The sequence below is a fragment of the Microtus oregoni genome, unplaced genomic scaffold (assembly GCF_018167655.1).
Source record: "Microtus oregoni isolate MIOR12 unplaced genomic scaffold, Mior012 000011F_ref0000422, whole genome shotgun sequence".
Lineage (NCBI taxonomy): Eukaryota > Metazoa > Chordata > Mammalia > Rodentia > Cricetidae > Microtus > Microtus oregoni.
The window spans coordinates 51,918,993-51,936,401 of NW_024543070.1; the positions used below are offsets into that span (position 1 = coordinate 51,918,993).

General features: G+C 48.2%; 1 protein-coding gene across 1 annotated transcript in view; it reads right to left on the minus strand.

Annotated features, from left to right (window-relative positions):
- Nucleotides 1-17,409, minus strand: part of Cplx2 (complexin 2) — a 71,902-nt gene that overhangs the window by 45,421 nt on the left and 9,072 nt on the right. The window lies entirely within an intron of this gene.

Genomic DNA, 17,409 nt, shown 5'->3' on the forward strand with positions numbered 1-17,409 from the left:
AACAGGTCCAGGTCAGCATGTTTGTTGGGGTGAGAGGTGCTGCCCTAGTGGCTAGTCTCCTGCTCCAGACTTTGCTCTCTGCCTACCACAGGGGAGGTGTTCTCTGTGGTGACAAATCCCAGCATCTCTAGACAGAAGGCTAGTACAGAAGGACTTCACATCTGCCGAGCTGGTGACGCAGACACCAGACACTGCGAGTTTTGAGATGGGCAGAGGTAGGTGACACAGAGGCAAGACACATCATTCTGAAGAGGAGGGGGCCATCGGGGTCATCTAGGTCACTAAAGTCTCCGAGAGGGGTCTTGTTTCGTCCAAAGCCACACAGCAAGAGCACTAACGGAGCTAAAACTATGGGCCATGGTTCAGAGACCTACTTGTTGGAGAAAGCTGGAGGCCTTCCGTACTTTCAGGAACAAGGCGCCCACTACCTTCTATGGCAGTCTATGCACTTTATAACAGCTAGGGTCTCTAGCTGTTACATGGAGCTAAAATCCTTCTCCTGGTCACTAGACCTGCTGCCCACAAGATCAGCAAGTACAGCAGCATACACCGACCCTCTACAATGAGCTTGCCTGCTTTAGTCTTTGTCGGGACTCTAATTGTGTAGCTCCTTCTAATCCCCAGGCTTCCAGACCCTCCCCCACCCGCCACTGAAGGCCGCACTTTCTCAGAATGCAGGGCCAGACTTAAAAGAGGATAAACCGTGAAGCTCCCAGAGGCTGCCTTCGTGAGACCGTTCAATACATGTAATAACAATTAGGTATTTTCATCAGTGGAAACAAAATTGACTCAGAAGTAAAAGGAGGGTTTTAAAGGCGTTTTCAGTTCCTGACTTTTGCAGAAGTCGGTTAAGTTAGCAAGCAGATAAAAGCTTCCAAGGGCCAGGGGGAGGTATGCAGCACAATGCAGGGTTTGGAAGGTGACTCTGTCCGTGTCTAACTGTCAGATCATTAGACCTAAAATGGTCTCTCCTTCCTGCGACCTCCTGCAGGTCAGAGCCAGGGTCTTTCTAACCCTGCCAGAGTTGGCTGGCACACACTGGAGTAAAGACACAGGACACAGACACATGGCTCGTTCTGGCTGGTTGATATTTCAGTGTGCAGAAGGTCAGATGCGTCCAGCTCTCACACGCTGTGAGAGAACCTGGTATGATACCATGGCGTGGGTACCAAACTACTGCAAATTCTGGACCACCCTGGGCAGCCCAGGCTGCTGTGGGGTACGGAGTGAGCTGCTTGTCTTGCAGTCCATGCTTCCATCTTTTTTGTGAACAAGGACACCCCCATTTCCCCTTGGGGAACTCTTTCTCCCTAGTCTCTTTCTGCATGCTTTGGGGGTGCTAAGGCCAGTCTGGGACTCCACTAGAAGGACATTGACCGGTCAGCTTCATTCTTTTGCACTTTTACATGGATGCTCCATGTGGCCCTTGGCTCTCACCTGGACGCATGAGGTTTCTCTCTCAAGACTGATTGCTCAACGAGGACGGGGCCAGCACCCTTCCTTCCCTGGGTCCTCGGAGTCCTGTCCATATTGGCACAGGGAGGGGCTGCGAAAGCCTCTTATGCAGTGTTCCCCTTTATTCAGGCTTCAGTTTCAGAAATCTCAATTTCTTTCATCACCCATAGTTCAAAGCATAAACAGAAGATTCCAGAAAATTCACAGTTTTAAATTGCATACCCTTCTGAGTAAGGGGATGAAGTCTCGGACCATCCCATGCCTCCCTTCCCTCCATAGATGTGAACCATCCTTTTGTTCAGTTCCGTGCTGTGCACGATGCCCACTTTTTCGTCACTTAGCAACTATTTTGGTTATCAGAGCACCTGATGCCACTGTCACTTTACTTCCTATCTATGGGTACTGTGTCATCCAACATCACAAGAGTGGAGTGCGTTTGGGCTTTGGGACATATCCCCTACAAGGGGTGGCTGTCCGTTGAATTTCTGCCAGAGGGATTGCTTATTGGTTTATCCCAGTCACTAAGTTACCAAGGGCTGTGTGTGTGTGTGTGTGCGCGCACACGCGCGCGTGCACATGTTAAATTTTGCTCACTTAGAACAACTTCTAGGAAGAGACCAGTCAATCATTCAACTTCTACCTTGTCCAAGAGAGAGAAGGAAAGAAAGGGGTCAGGGTTACCTCTCTTAATTTTTCAGAACTGGCGTTTTGTTTCTGCTGCATTAGGCAGCCTTCAGAAGAATACAGGTTTTCCAGGGGTGTGTGGGAAGTTTCAAGCCATCAGCAACACAGAATCAACAAAGCAGACAGGGAAGCAGCTGGCCACAGCTGGGCGAGCAATGACACTCGTTGTTAACCCTTGTCTTAGAAGAATCTGCCCAGCTAATTGACCACAGGGAAAAGCCAGTCTTTTGTCCCACAGCCCAGAAGACCTCGAAAGACAGAAGTAGTCAAGATGGCACATTCTGGCTATGCCAGCTGGGTGAGAGAAGGGAAGAACAGCCCCAGACAAGGAGCTGAGGTGAGTATGGGCACCAGGCAATCATCTCTTTGGGATGGATGATCCCTGCCTTTGGGGACCAGATGCTATCCCAGGAGGAGAGAATTTCACAGGTAGTTGGGTGAGCTCGTAGGAACCCCAGCCCCTCACTTCCCAGCTGGGTGGCTTATACAAACCCCTTGAACGCTCAGTTTCCTCCTGTACCAGGAGTGTGTGAACTTGCCTCCAGGGGTCTCTCTGCTGAGTCTCCTGTGTAGTGAGGTCCCCACTCTCCTGGGTGGCCGCTGAGTTCTAGCTCAGTCAAACCTGGAGGGGCCAGGCCTTCGCCTTCGAATCTCCCCAGTCCTGCCAAGGAGGCAAGCTCGTTCTTGTTTCCGGGTCTAAGTTGTGCAGTCTGGGTAAGGAGAGTCCTGTACAGTTCCCTCTTCCTAGGCTATGGCTCGCTTATTTCCCCAGTCTTCCCGATGTAGGATAGCGATGGAGAGTGTCTGGCAGCTAGGCAAGCTGACTACCAATGTTGTCTTATTTCTTCACTCTGAGTTAGAGGAATTTCACCTTGTGGATTATCAAAGCTCTGACTGGCAGTTAAGTGCCTTTGATTAATAAAAAATGGGGGGAAATGAATTAATCATGACTTCAATTCAGCGTGTTTGGGAAACACACTCTTTAAAACGCCAAACCTGCAAGGGCCAGTGTGAGGGGCATCATAGTGTCCTTTCGGGTCAGAGGGTGTGACCTGGTGTGATAGTCACGGAGTCTCTGGCTGTGGACAGAGGACCCGTGCGACAGCAGATGGACTGGGTGCTGCTACTTGGACAGGAGGCTTGGTCCCTTTAAGGCTCCTCTCCCTATCTAGAGCCCCAAGCCTGTGCGGAGGAGGACATGCATTATTGAAAGCGCATTTCAATACCTATTCTCTCCCCTCCTCCTGTGGGTGGCAATCACAGTTTACATAATCTGTCTCTCTGTCCTCCCAGGCAGCTGCTCCCTTCTGGCTGAGTGGTTTGAGGAGGGGAGGGTGAGGAGGGACGAGATATTAACTCTATGCTGCTACCTCAGGTCTCAGTTAGGATGCCTTGTGGTGAGGGTGACCGAAGACCTTGGCACCACACAGTTCTGGAGACCTCGGGTGCACCAGTTTGCCCCTCTCCTGTGATCTGGACATATTTCATGGCTCCCATCCTAGTGTCCTTGTTAATGGCCTCCCACCCCTGTTCACAATACAGAGCTGGGTCCTGATCTGCAGGTCCATCGACAACCTGCTTGCGGGGCAGCTGTTAGCTGGTTCACAAGCAGTTCAAGCTCAGCCAACTCCAAATTGACCTTACCAGTTTTCTCCCAGCCATCCGCTCCTTCCATCTGTCCTAGCTCTGTCTTTTCATGTCTATCCACCACTCACTCAGCCAACCATCACCCATGCAGTCACTCACTACGTACGCATTCACCTGTCCATCATTTTTACTACTGTTCACTTATCCACCTCTTTATCCATTCGTCCAGCCAGCCGCGTCTCCATCTGCCCAGTCTAGCCTTTGTCGGTGTTGAGAGTGCAGTGACAGGCAGTGCAGATGCTGGGTTTGTCCTCTCAATACTTACAACCTTGCGATGACAGCATGCAGGTGACTAGACTACTGTAATACACACAGGGAGTGTGGGAGAGGATGGGGCGCTGCAGAAGCAGAAGAGAGGCACTCTGGGATCCTGGTGGGCACCGAACGGTGTTTAATGTAATATGACCTAAGCAGACCACTGAGAGCTGTTCCTCGTCTCTACCTCCCGAGAAAATACCCCTTTGGGAGGAGTTCCCCTTCCTGTCCTTCCTCGAGGTCTTTTTTGGCCCGAGTAGGAAGATTACATTGTCACTGGTTCCAAGTGACATAGCCTGGCTGTGGGAAGGGGTTAGGACTTAGTCTGCTGATGTTCAATCCCGGAACACTGCTGGCACCTCAAGAAATAGGGGGTCCATCTCCACTAGAGCTGCTGGACAGGTATGAAGGTGGTCTGATATTCTGCCATTTGAAGGGAGAGCTTGCCAAAGAGTGAGGACCCCAGTAGAGACCAGATGGAGACAGGAAGGCAGCCCTAAAAGTCTCCTCCAGAAGCCTCCATCCAGACCTGTCTGCTCACAGCAAGGCCAGGCTTTCCCTTGAAGCGATTTGGAGTTGGTCTCTGTCACTTGCAGTCAAAAGAGCCCTCATTAACAGCAAAGATCCTCCGGTAACAGCGGGACACATTTCCACATCCTTTGTCTTATTTGATTTCACAACAGCCCCAGGAGGCTGCTTATCAGTGATGAAATGAAGGCCCAGACAGTCCAGTCAGCAGACATAGACCCTGGTCTTAAAGACAGCGAAGTCAACCCTTCCTCTGTGACTCTGGACGTGAAACAGAAAGGATGCCGCAGAGGAAAGGATGGATGGAAAGGACCGGGAGATAGCTCAGAGGCACTGGTCTGTGATAGGATCATTGCGAGTAAGAGAGAGCAGAGGAGAGAAGATGGATTTGCAGGGGAGTGAGTTAGAAGGGGAGGATTGTTGAAAGTGGCAGAGAGGGTAACCACATCCAAACTCAGAGTTTGCTACATATCGGCCAAAATGAGCCAGCATCTGGGCAACTGGTGCACCAGAGAGGACCTTGCTCCTCAAAGTGAGCCTGTATGCGTGACCAAATTTCAAGATCTGACCTCCTCTAGGAAGCACTCACCCCTTCCCTAGACTACTCTCTGGAGATTCCCGAGTCCTCCTATGTCTCCTCTGTTGGTCACATTGGGAGGATGACTCATCTTCCTCTGGGGAAGTCGACGCCTTTCTCCACTGTGATGAGACCCAAGCTCCTAACCTGGCACCCGGTTGGGGCTGAATGCATATTTTTAAAGTGGGTTTATTTGAAGGAAATGAATGCCAGATAAGGCTTAAAGTCAGGATGTGAGCGTGTCAGAAGGATAGAGGCAGGAAGAGAAAGCGACAGAGAGAGAGAGAGAGAGAGAGAGAGAGAGAGAGAGAGAGAGAGAGAAGATAGCACAAGTCAGTTAGGAATGCAGACAAGGAAGATGGAGGTCTGAGGAGAGACCCAGAGTGCAGCCTAGGATAAAGTTCAGAGTCCATTGGACTTCTAGAGTTCATCTGGCCTTGGTCCTTGGAAAGCGCTTCATTGTATTTTGGTGGTGGGGGGGGGACCATGACCATGTGGACAGAACCCAGTTTGCCCAGAGTCCAGTAGACTTGGGAGGAATAATCCTATAGGATAGGTGGGTGCAACAGAGTCCTTACAGTTCTTATCCCTGCCGCTGGGGGCGGGATACACAAGATCATGGTGAAAGCATGGAGCAGTCAGCAAAGGTGGGAAAGCCTGCAGCGGGAAGCAACCAGAGCCTTGATGCTGCGGCATCATGGGCCTTTCACAGATAGTCCGTGTGGTATGATCCTTCCCTTCAGTGGCTGCCTTCAGATTCTGACCCAGGAAAGGACCCAGCTTCACAGGCGGCCGCTGGTCTATGACTATTTCCCCTCTGCTCTGGAAGCAGGTGGCTGACCAACAGTCCCCGCCCATCACAACTCTTCTCTTTATCCTCCGTGGTCCTGAGGACCGTCTAACGTAATCCCATTTATTCTGCCCATCTGCGTGTTTATTGGCTGTCTCTCCTACTGTGGGAGACGCTATGGCAGGGACTCTGTGGGTCTCCCAGTGTCTAGACCAGCACCTGGAGATGCCCACAGAATGCCAGGCAGATTAGTGAATGGGAGGACAGGTGGATGGGTAGGGTGGGGATGGGACGTGCTTGGATGTGGCGCTGATGAAGCATTTCACCAAGCAAGGCTCTGGAAATAAAGGCTTCTAAACTGTGAGATGAGAACCCTGGAGAAGAGAAAGGCCCTTCCTTAGGGCTAATTGTGTGCTGTGAGCTGGAGCACCGCAGCTGCTGGGAGGCTGGAGACAGGGAGGTCCTGAGGGAAGGATGTAGTCCCAACCCCAGGGACACCTGCTCTCAGGCAGCAAGGAAACACACTAGGGGCTGGCTGTCTCTGTAAGGACAAAAGGATGTTAATGTCACTTCTTAGAGATGAGGGAGCACTGGACTGGGCAGGAAGGGGGCATCAGTTGTAGAAGATGGGGAGGAGCATGATAACTATGTGCCAAGCAAACCGGGAGGAAGCATGCCGGACACTTCTTTTGTTTTGTTGCTAGTTTGTGTGTCTTATTCCGGTCACCCAATTTTATCATCATAGTCATAGTCGTACTCCCTCCGTCCCTTCTTCTCACTATGGGATTAAAGGAAAACGATCAAAACATATAAAGAGCCTGAAGCCCAGGGGAGCTAAAGGGATCAGCCCAGATTCATCCTACAATTGATCAACTTGGTCTAAATGGATGAGTGTCCAACATGACATTAGGGTGGGCTGCTCCTCTCTGCCAGGATTCTCTGTGTGAGAGAAGAGCCAGTGAGGAAGAACAAACAGGTAGAACTACTGTCCAGCAGAATAGGGGTGAGATGGATGATTTTGGAGTTTTCCTTTTCTTTACTGTTTTAATCTTTCCTGGGACCTCCTGTTCTTATCTGAGGTTGGTATGAAAACAGACGACAGGGCCCCTACTCATAGGCTCCATTCCTATCTCCAACTGTGGGATATTGGGCAAATTGCTCCTGCCTCTGAGATACTGATAATAATTCAGAACCCTTACGGCACAGCAAGGATTCAAGGAGGGAGAGGAAGAGGGTGAAGCCTGCTAACAACCGAAGAGATTCTATGTGGATTAGCCATAGACCAGAGGCTCTTTCCATAACCCAAGTCACTCCACCCAAAACGAATTGTGTGCCATGTCCAAATCCCTCCAGGGGTGTGAAGAGACACTTCATGAGAGTAACCCACTTCCTCCAGCAAGGCTCCACCTCCACAAGTACCTACAACCTTTCCACAGCCCCACCAGCTAGCAATCAAGTGTTCAAGTGCCTGTAGGAGACACTTCACTTCAAAACATTGCCCATGTGGGGCCCTCCTGAAACTGAGAAGCTTGTGTGAAGCAAAGGACATGGTCAACAAAACAAAATGGCAGCCTACAGAATGGGAAATGATCTTCACCAAACCCACAACGGATGGAGGGAGGGCTGATCTCCAAAATGTACAAAGAACTCAAGAAATTGATCATCAAAAGAACAAATAATCCAATAAAAAAAATGAGGTACAGACCTAAACACAGAACTCTCAACAGAGGAATCTAAAATGGTTGAAAGACACTTAAGGAAATGCTCAATATTCTTAGCCATCAAAGAAATGCAGATCAAAACAACTCTGAGATTCCATTTTACACCTGTAAGAATGGCCAAGATCAAAAATGTTGATGACAACTTATGCTGGAGAGTAAAGGGAACACGCCTGCATTGCTGATGGGAGTGTAAACTGGTACAGCCCCTTTGGATATCAATGTGGCGATTTCTCAGAAAATTAGGAAACAACCTTCCTCAAGATTCAGCAATACCACTTTGGGGTATATACCCAAAGGATGCTCAATTTTACCACAAGGACATACGTTCAACCATGTTCATAGCAGCATTATTTGTCATAGCCAGAACTTGGAAACAACCTAAATGCCCCTTGACCAAAGAATGGATAAGGAAAATGTGGTACATTTACACAATGGAGTACAACACAGAAGAAAAAAAATAATGACATCTTGAAATTTGCAGGCAAATGGATGGATCTAGAAAACATCATATTGAATGAGCTAACCCAGACACAGAAAGACAAATATCATATGTACTCACTCACTCATAAGTGGCTTTTAGACATAAAGCAAGCAAAAACCAGCCTACAAATCACAACCCCAGAGAATCTAGACAACGAAGAGGACCCTGAGAGAGACATACATGAATCTAATCTACATGGGAAGTAGAAAAAGACAAGATCTCCTGAGTGTGGGAATCCTGGGAGAAGGTGGAAGGGGAGGGGAAAGGAATGGAGGGGAGCAGAGGAAAATGTATAGCTCAATAAAATCAATAAAAAATTAAAAATTATTTCTTATTTTTTGAGATTCTAATATAATCACATGTATTTTTAAAAGTAAAGGATATTAACAATAAAGTATTTTTTCCTTAAGAGAAAGAAAAACAACAACAAAGTGGCTGTCCTGGAACTTGCTATGTAGGCCAAGATAGCCTTGAACTCCCAGAGATTTGTCTGCCTCTGCTTCCTGAGTAGTGGATTAAGGGTGTATGCCATTAGACCTGGTTTAGGAAACTGTTACTATTTTAGGCTCCTGTTTGCTCTTCTAGGGAGCACATCACTTGAGGTAGGTAGACCTTTCTTTGTTGTCTGATGACACACTTTCTAGAGCAGTGGTTCTCAGCCTTCCTAATGCTGCGACCCTTTAATTCACTTCCTCATGTTGTGCTGACCCCCAACCATAAAAGTATTTTTGTTGCTACTTCATAACTGTAATTTTGCTACTGTTATGAATTGTAATGTAAATATCTATGTTTTCCGATGATCTTAGATGACCCCTGTGGAAGGATCATTTAAACCCTAAGGGATTGTGACCCGCAGGTTGAGAACTGCTGTTCTAGAGCCGTCTATTCTCTAGGCTAAATGACCCTAATTTACATATTTACACCCAGTGTCTCACAGAATGGATTTCTTTCTCTCTTTTCCTTTTCTTTTGTTGATGAAGCACAAATGGGCACACAGACCTCTGTTCCCACCACCTCCATCCTCACCACACTTAACTCAAGAGGACAACTTCTGGAGGCCAAAGTGGTTGGTGATTGGTCAGGGGATGAGGCAGACCCCTTTCCTTAAACCTTACTCCCTTGGGACACTAGGTCCTCTCGTGACGCACATTATGGGAGTGGTCCAACACAGAGCAGGATACTGGAGGGGGCGTGGGAAGTTATGACAGTCTTGTCATCAGAGGTATGCGAGTGAGTGGCAGCAGCCGGGAGTTGCTGGTGGGACACTAGTCTCGCTATCTCCAGACTCAATGAAGAAAAGGAAGAGAAATGATATCAGTAGAGTCCTTAGAATGCACGGGCCTGTTAGATGCACAATCTCATGGGCTTCACGTGTTCTTCTCCCCGCTCTTCCTGCCCACATTGAATGTGCAAAGGAAGGAATGCTTCCACACACACACTATGAAGAGCCCATTGTTACGTGAGGACATTGAGTCTCTAGAAGTTTATGGTTACCTCTGGATCCCCAGGTTCCTAGATACTGGCTGCAGGTCATGATCCTTGCTGTAGGGGACACAGGCTGTCACTAATTTTTTCCATCTCTGAAAGGGAGGCAGTTACTGAGGCTACTGGCCAATGGCCGAGAAGGGGACCAGCGACTATGACTTCCAGGTGTTGAGGTGTTTAAGACCAGGTGGTCCTCACCCTCTCCTCCCCTGCTGTATAACGACAAAGCCGGTCTGTCTCCCAGAGTCACCGCTGGGAAGGATGCTCTCCTCTTTTTACAGGTGACATCACGTGAGAGAGAAATGGCTGTTATTGTGTCAAGCCACACAGAGCTCAGTCTTTATTGGTCATCACCGTGTGATCTGGCTATCTTCCCCAGCAGCCCCTCCTCTGCCACTGCCACAGTACTGTGTGGGAGGTGTGGGGACTGGCTTCTAGCATAGTGATTCCTCAGAGCTTGTAACCCAAGAGCAGCAGACAAGAACCACTAAGTGTTTAGAACAGTGAGGTTTAGTATCATGCCAGGAGGGGAAAGGGGCCTATGGATGTCCGAAGAAGGGTGACAGGGCAGAAGGAGGGGGAGACCACAGGAGATTTTTCTCCAGGAAGCGGCATTTCAGCTGAATTACAGTCACAAACAGAAGTGGATTCAGCATCGACCAACTGGTATATATTGTTCGGTCAGCACGATATTGATATCTTTTGTTAACTGGTGATAGGTAGGAGCCTGTTCCTGCAGAAGTCTGGATTTGACATTTCACTTTAAAATAAATATTACAAACCGGCTAAACAGGGAACAAACAAAGCTAGGCCCATGTGCCTGTGTGTTGACAATTACTTGAGCTGGCAGTGACTGTCATATAGTCAGATCCACATAACCATGTTGCTACAGCTCCCTGGGGAGCACGCTGTCCTCTGATCGCCCTGCAGACAGCAGAGTACCCCAGTCAGTATCTCCTCTTCGGGGGTGTGTCCTACCTGTGACCTGTAGCTCAATACAAAATTGCAAATTTACCTAAAACATTCTGAGTCTTTGCCCCCTCCCTTTCTTTTTGTAACTTGCTTTCCTGGCTCTCTATTGTCAGCTTTGCGTATGACACCATTTTCGCATCGTTAAAAGGTTGGACATGCCATTTAGATTTCTTCAGTCCTGTGTATCTTAGACTTCAGTGAGGCCAAGGGCCACTGGTTTAGCCTCGTTATCTTCCCTAGAGCTTTAATCTAGAAGATTCTAGAAGCCTGGGGTGTGTTAGGAGCCTATGCTCTGACTCCTGATTGAGGTGTTGACCTTGGTCCAGCCATAGTGAGAGAAAGGAGGCCCCAGGGACTGTCCCCACAAGTCAGGCTGAAGGAATCACATTGCTGGGGGGTCCCTTGGCTTTTCAGAAGGGACCCCTAAGGGGTTGGACTTCCTAGAATGGCTCCTTTTTTCCTTTGACCTCAGCTCTTTCTCGGCTACAGGCCTGCATGTTGTGTGTGCTAGCTTTCACACTTTCTCTTGGCCCAGTGTGCACAGAGCCAGGCCCACTGGGACTGTGAATCTCAAGTTCAGCTGCAATTGATGCATCCCATAGGAGGCCTCAAAATTGCCATCTCAGCTCCTCTTCCAGACCCTCTGAGTCTCTGGGTAGCTGATGACACCTAGAACCCCCTTTATGGAGACCAGTAAACCTTGCATTAGATGCTGTTATCAACATAGCTGAACTCACTTATGACCCTTCAAGTGCTGATGTGAACAGTTTGGGTTTCCACCTGGTTCTTCAGAATGCTAAGCTGGCCCAGGTTACCTCTTCTGGATCCTCAATTCCCTCCTGGTGGAACCACCCAATCATTTTTTTTTTTAAAGATTAGCCTTGCTACAAATGGATGAATCTAGAAAACATCATACTGAGTGAGGTAACCCAGACCCAGAAAGACAAATATCATATGTACTCATTCATAAGTGGCTTTTAGACATAAAGCAAAGAAAACCAGCCTACAATTCACAATCCCAGAGAAACTTAGACAACAATGAGGACTCTAAGAGAGACATACATGGATCTAATCTACATGGAAAGTAGGAAAAGACAAGATCTCCTGAGTAAATTAGGAGCGTGGAGACCATGGGAGAGGGTTGAAGGGGAGGGGAAAGGAAGGAAGGGGAGCAGAGATAAATGTTTAGCTCAATAAAATCTATTAAAAAAAATCAGAGAGAGAGAGAGAGAGAGAGAGAGAGAGAGAGAGGTTAGCCTAGCTAAATACCAGAGGCCTGAGATCTGTTCCAGACCTGACTTCTAGCCACGGCCTAGGTCTTATTGACTTTTGACCAAGCTGCTGTCCTGGTTCTTACACCTCTGCCTCAATCAGGAAACCCTCGGTCACTTCCTTGGCAATGTTCCTCCTTTTCAGGAGCCTGCATTACCCCCTCCAGGATACATCACCTTGAAGGTTGGAGATATGGTAGTGAGAGATACCCCTGCAGATGGGCTAGCATGGGCTTTAAGTTGAGGGGCCCTCCAACGTTCCTGCTCCATTAGTTCTTCCTTAGTCAAGGGCTATCTTCATCTTTTTTACTCCTGTACATTTTGCTTGTGGTGCTCTACAGTTTGCACGTTTCAACATCTCATCTTAAGTGGATATGCTTTTAAAAAGGGAACAGGAGATCTATTATATAAGCAAGAATCCAGTATAGACCCTTCTTGATTTACGATGGGGTCACATCCTGATAACCTTACTCTAAATCGGAAATGTTGTAAGTAGAAACACAGTTAAATACCTTTGCGGAATGCCCAAGCTTATCAGCCCAGTACATGCTGGAGTGCTGTGTCTCCCTTTGTCACCGGGTGACTGACTGGGAGCTGGGCTCCCTGCCACTGTCCGGCATTGCTGGAGACAGGCTCATACAGCACACCGATAGCCCAGGGACAGATTATGACTCAAGATTCCAAGTGTTATTTGTGCATGTGTGTGTGTGTGTGTGTGTGTGTGTGCATGTATGCATGTGTGTGCCAGAGGACAACTTTGGTGTTGTTCCTCAGGCACTGTCCATATTTTAAAGAATTGCATTGATTTATTTGCTCATGTATTTGTTTATTGATTTATTGGTTTATTTGTGTGTTCCTGTAGATGTCAGAGGGACAACCTTTGGTTGTTGGGTCTCTCTCTGTACCACGTAGGTTTTGGAGATTGAACTCAGGTTGTTAGGTATGGCGGCAAGGATCTCCCCTCACTGGGCCATCTCACTGGCTCTAAAGATGTAGCCAAGGCTAACCTCAAACTCATGTTCCTCTTGTCTCTGCTTCTTTATCATGTTCTACCAGCATGAGACATTACAACTGACCTTCTGTTTTGAACATGGTTCTTTCTTTAACCTAGAGATGGACACCTGCTTTGCCTCAGTGAATGAGCTTGACGCTAGGTCCACATAAAAACAAAAGTTAGAGTAGAAAAATAGAAATAAGAACTCAAAGTTTTGAGTGCTTCCTAAGCAACAGACACTATGGTTGGTGTTTTACATGGATTATTTCAGATCACCCACCCCTGTTTTATTTATGCCCCCACTCTGTGATTTCTGCTTTCCAAGTACTATTCATTTGCTTGGCAGGTCTCTTTACACTGATTTGTCTTCTTAAAAATGCACAAATTTATCTTCCAAGAAAATGCTATATTATTTCCATAAATTGGAGTTTGATATATGGCTTCCATATTTCTCATGTGCGCTGATTACGAGCTGCTGAAATAACAGATATGCATCTGTGTACCACCTAAAGTCATCTTACACAGCATCGATCTTGTGTGTGCAAGTCTTTGGGGAATTCAGCAGCATCTCAGCTAAAGGGGCACATACCCCTGGGAGGATGCTTTACAGACCAGAACAGTCCTTCCTGAAGTCCCAGCAGTGTGGAGGGATGGAGCTGGATTTGAATCCAACCGTCTACCTCTGGGTGCTTGGGCCTTTTCAACTCCATTGCTTGTCAAATAAATGTATTTTAAACCCAAAGACCCTTTTAAGAATAAAACTTTACTTGGGAGTCTAGTATAGAAAACAAATGAAAGCAGAGATATTTTTTTGTGTGTGATTAAAATGGGCTAAGGAATCCAGGGTGTATGTGTGTGTGTGGTGGGGGGGACTTCCCTTCCACCAAAGTCATCCTATTATTGTCTCGTGAGACCCTTTCTCAGAAGCCTGGAACTCATAGAGACATCGTTTCAAACCCACAGTCTGTTACTGTCCCTTGGTTCTGTTTAGTTCAACTTTCTCTGTAGACTCCTGAGGGGTGAGTTGTGGGTCTGTGCTGTTCTTCCTGGTTGGGCCTCTCTGCTTTTAGACTTTGGCCACCTTGATCATTTTGAAATTCTCCGTCTTGCCATCTTGAAACATTCCGTTGGCTTTCTAAGCCTGGCTCTGACCTCATTGCTCATCCATCACCCGCTGATGCAACCGTATCCAGTGTTTTAGAAGGCACAGAGGGGAAAACTAGGAGATTTTCCTTTTATGAGGTCTCACTGGTGTTGGCGACAGAGTGCAGCTATGAGCATCCCCTGTTCACCCAATCATTTGCTCTCCAGGTGCCTCTGTTCCTCAGGACTCTGGTTGCATCCTGGGTAGTGACTGAGACAGAGCCAGCCAAAGTGCCCCAGGCATGCTGGATGCCTTCTACAGTGATGTCAGAGGTCGATGTCCATCCCCACCCTGATCCTGAGACATTGGTCCTCTCAGCAGTATCTGACTTCCTCTGGAATTAAGAGCTATACCTCACTCAGACCCCACATCTGCTTCCCAGTGAGGGCCATTTCCAAGTATCCCAGCCATTGCCTAGCTCCCGACCTCGGCCTGCTTTCTCTTCTCATGGCAGAGTTTGTCTGACCACCTAACTTCGAGGTTGGGAACCCTGTGAAGCTCCTCTTTGCCCAGAAATAGAGGAACCTAGTGCCTTAAAAAATGAGCAGATCTGAACAAAATTTCAACGATTTTAAACGTTTCTAAATGATAGTCTACCTTACTGTATTCCTGGACCATATCGACACAACTACTCTTTTCCTTAGTCCTAAATATGGCCCTGTCTTCTCTGAGATGCCCTGAAATGTCCTCAGTGCATCATCTTTGGGGGTATCCCTTGTGCTATAAGGCCAGGTCTTAGCTAAGGCTAAGCCCAAGTTCTGGAAAGGTTTGTCTTGGTGGACCCATGTATGTTACTAAGTTCAAAACTTCCCATGTCACTTTGATAACTCAGCTCAAGTCAAACCAAGTCAGGCATCACCAGCCTGAGTCACTGTGCACTGCTGCTTGCTCATACTAAGCCAGGTCATCATCAGGGAATGAGAGTCCAGCAATGAACAAGATGCATTCCCCACTCTCCAAGATTCAAGATTCCAGTCTCAAAACTTCCCCGAGCAAAAACATTTCCCATGAACGAAAGGCTGGAGTGGGGAACCTCTGCCTCTGGCCTCCTCCCAAAGGTTTGCTGTCGTGGTTTGAATGCTGGTTGTCAGCTGCAGAGCCTTTAGAAGGTGGAGCCCGCCTGGTGGACCGTCCCTATGTGTGCCTTAGTCTTCACTGTGAGCAGCTGCTACCTTACACACCTGATGCTGCAGACGGCCAGCTCCCACCACCCCAGGGGACTGAAATCTCTATAACCCTGAGCCCAAACAGTCTGTCGTCTCTGATGTAGCAGGCAGGGGCTCTGTCACAGTTACTATCACCCTTCTCAAATCACCTCCTGGAGTACTGAGCTGAGCACCTCAGATGGCAGAGCTGGCTGGCCCCTCCCCTTTTTAGGGTCTGCTGTGTAGGGGTCTTGAGTCTTTTCTTCATCGTTCAGTCGCTTGCTTATTTACTCAAAGCCTTCACTAAACACTTCGTACAGATGTGCTCAGCACCACACAGACATTACCACATTTAATACCCTGTGACAATTAAATTGTCCAGGTCTCTGCATAATCAATATAAATCTAGAGGCATTTAAGTGACCGGCTAGAATGTAACTCAGCCCTGACGCCAAAGCCATGCTCCCCGTCTCTCTCTCTGCTGCCTGTTAGAACAACCGAATAGACTGTAGTCACCAAGGCTCACAGAAACACATTCTCCATGGAGGGAGAGAGAGGATTAATGGATGTCTTATGGAGGGGCCGAATCCCACCCGACTACTCTATTAGAATTCTTTGAGGAGTGAACTATGTAGGGAGATAAATGGTGACTTTCACAAAAAGCCTTTGTTAACTTTCTATCCCAAAGCCTATTAATAAAATTGATTCATTATAGAATTGGGCAGAAGTGGGTGGCAAGTGGGAGGAAGCCTATTTTTATATGGATAGAGAACTGGCTTAGAGACAAGAGGGAGGGTGGGGATAACGGGTGCTTTTTCAAACCGAGAACTAGGGTTCCCCAGGAATTGCTATTGAGTTAGGTTTGGCTATAGGTGTTGAGCACACAGTGTGTGTGAGCCCTGGTCCAAATACGGGGCAGCCCAGAGAAGCCGGATTCTGTTCATTTCTTAGAGGATCTAAGGGGGGCAGTGTGAGAAGTCTTCATGATTCAGGGCTTGCTCCTCAGGGAGCTGCAGAAGGTGACCAGGGAGCAGAAAGACCTCCACACTGTGGCCACAAAGGTGGAGGTGACATTGGTTCTGCCACTGACTCTGTGGGATACTGGGCATGTCCCTCACCCTCTTGGGTCTCAGTTTGCTTTCCTATACATTGAAGTGTCGGCTCTGATGGCCTGGGAAAGTGGAACGCCCTGGGTGGAGGACACTAGTTTGAAACAGGAAATACTAATGAGAAAGTTTTCATTTCTTATAACCCAAACACCCACCTGCTGGGATTTCTTCTCTCCGTCCCCCTGTCTTCTCCCCTTCTCCCCTCCCCTGTGACTATCAGGCAGAGAGCCAGGAGGTCTGTGGTGCTGGGGCTCAGAGCCCAGCCAGGGATTCCTCAGTGGCATTGCCTGTGGATGACTCAGCATCGTAAATAGCTCCCATCTGGATGAGCCACGGTATCTATAGCGTTTGCACGATCTCTGTATCCATACACCCTCTCTCTGTACAAATATGTGGATCACTGTATGCTAAATATGAGGTGGCCTGGAGATGTTCCTCCTCTTAGAGGACTATTTGCTAGGAAACTCAAGACTGTTTATTTAAAGAAACAAGTTTACAATTATGCACACTGTGGCTTGGAAGAGATGATGTGGATGGAAGGATGCTGGGGGTGGGGCTGATCAGGCTGGGCGTGCTAACCTGCAAGAGAGCTGAGGCTGATTGCTCCATCCATGGTCCTTCTGTATTTGTGGAATTGCACGGTGGACACACTACTGAGATACGCGGATGGAATAAGGGAGGGGAGACGTGCTGTATTTTAGTGGAAAGAGCAAGGAGCTGGAGGTAACAGGAGAGCCAGGTCCTGGCCCAGCGTCCCTATCTTGTCACAGATGAATCATCAGTTTGTTCATTCACTTGTTAAACACTAACCAAGTCTCCCTGTGTGCATGGCTCCAGCCAAGGAGAGTAGATGGGGATTCAGCTTTCTCCCTCTGCCTGGCCTGTACACTAGGCTAGCCCTGGCCTGTACTCTGGGCTAGCCCTGGCCTGTACACTAGGCTAGCCCTGGCCTGTACTCTGGGCTAGCCCTGGCCTGTACACTGGGCTAGCCCTGGCCTGTACACTGGGCTAGCCCTGGCCTGTACTCTGGGCTAGCCCTGGCCTGTACACTGGGCTAGCCCTGGCCTGTACTCTGGGCTAGCCCTGGCCTGTACACTGGGCTAGCCTCCGAGCTTCAGTTTTCTTCTCTGGAAGCAGGGATGGGAATGCTC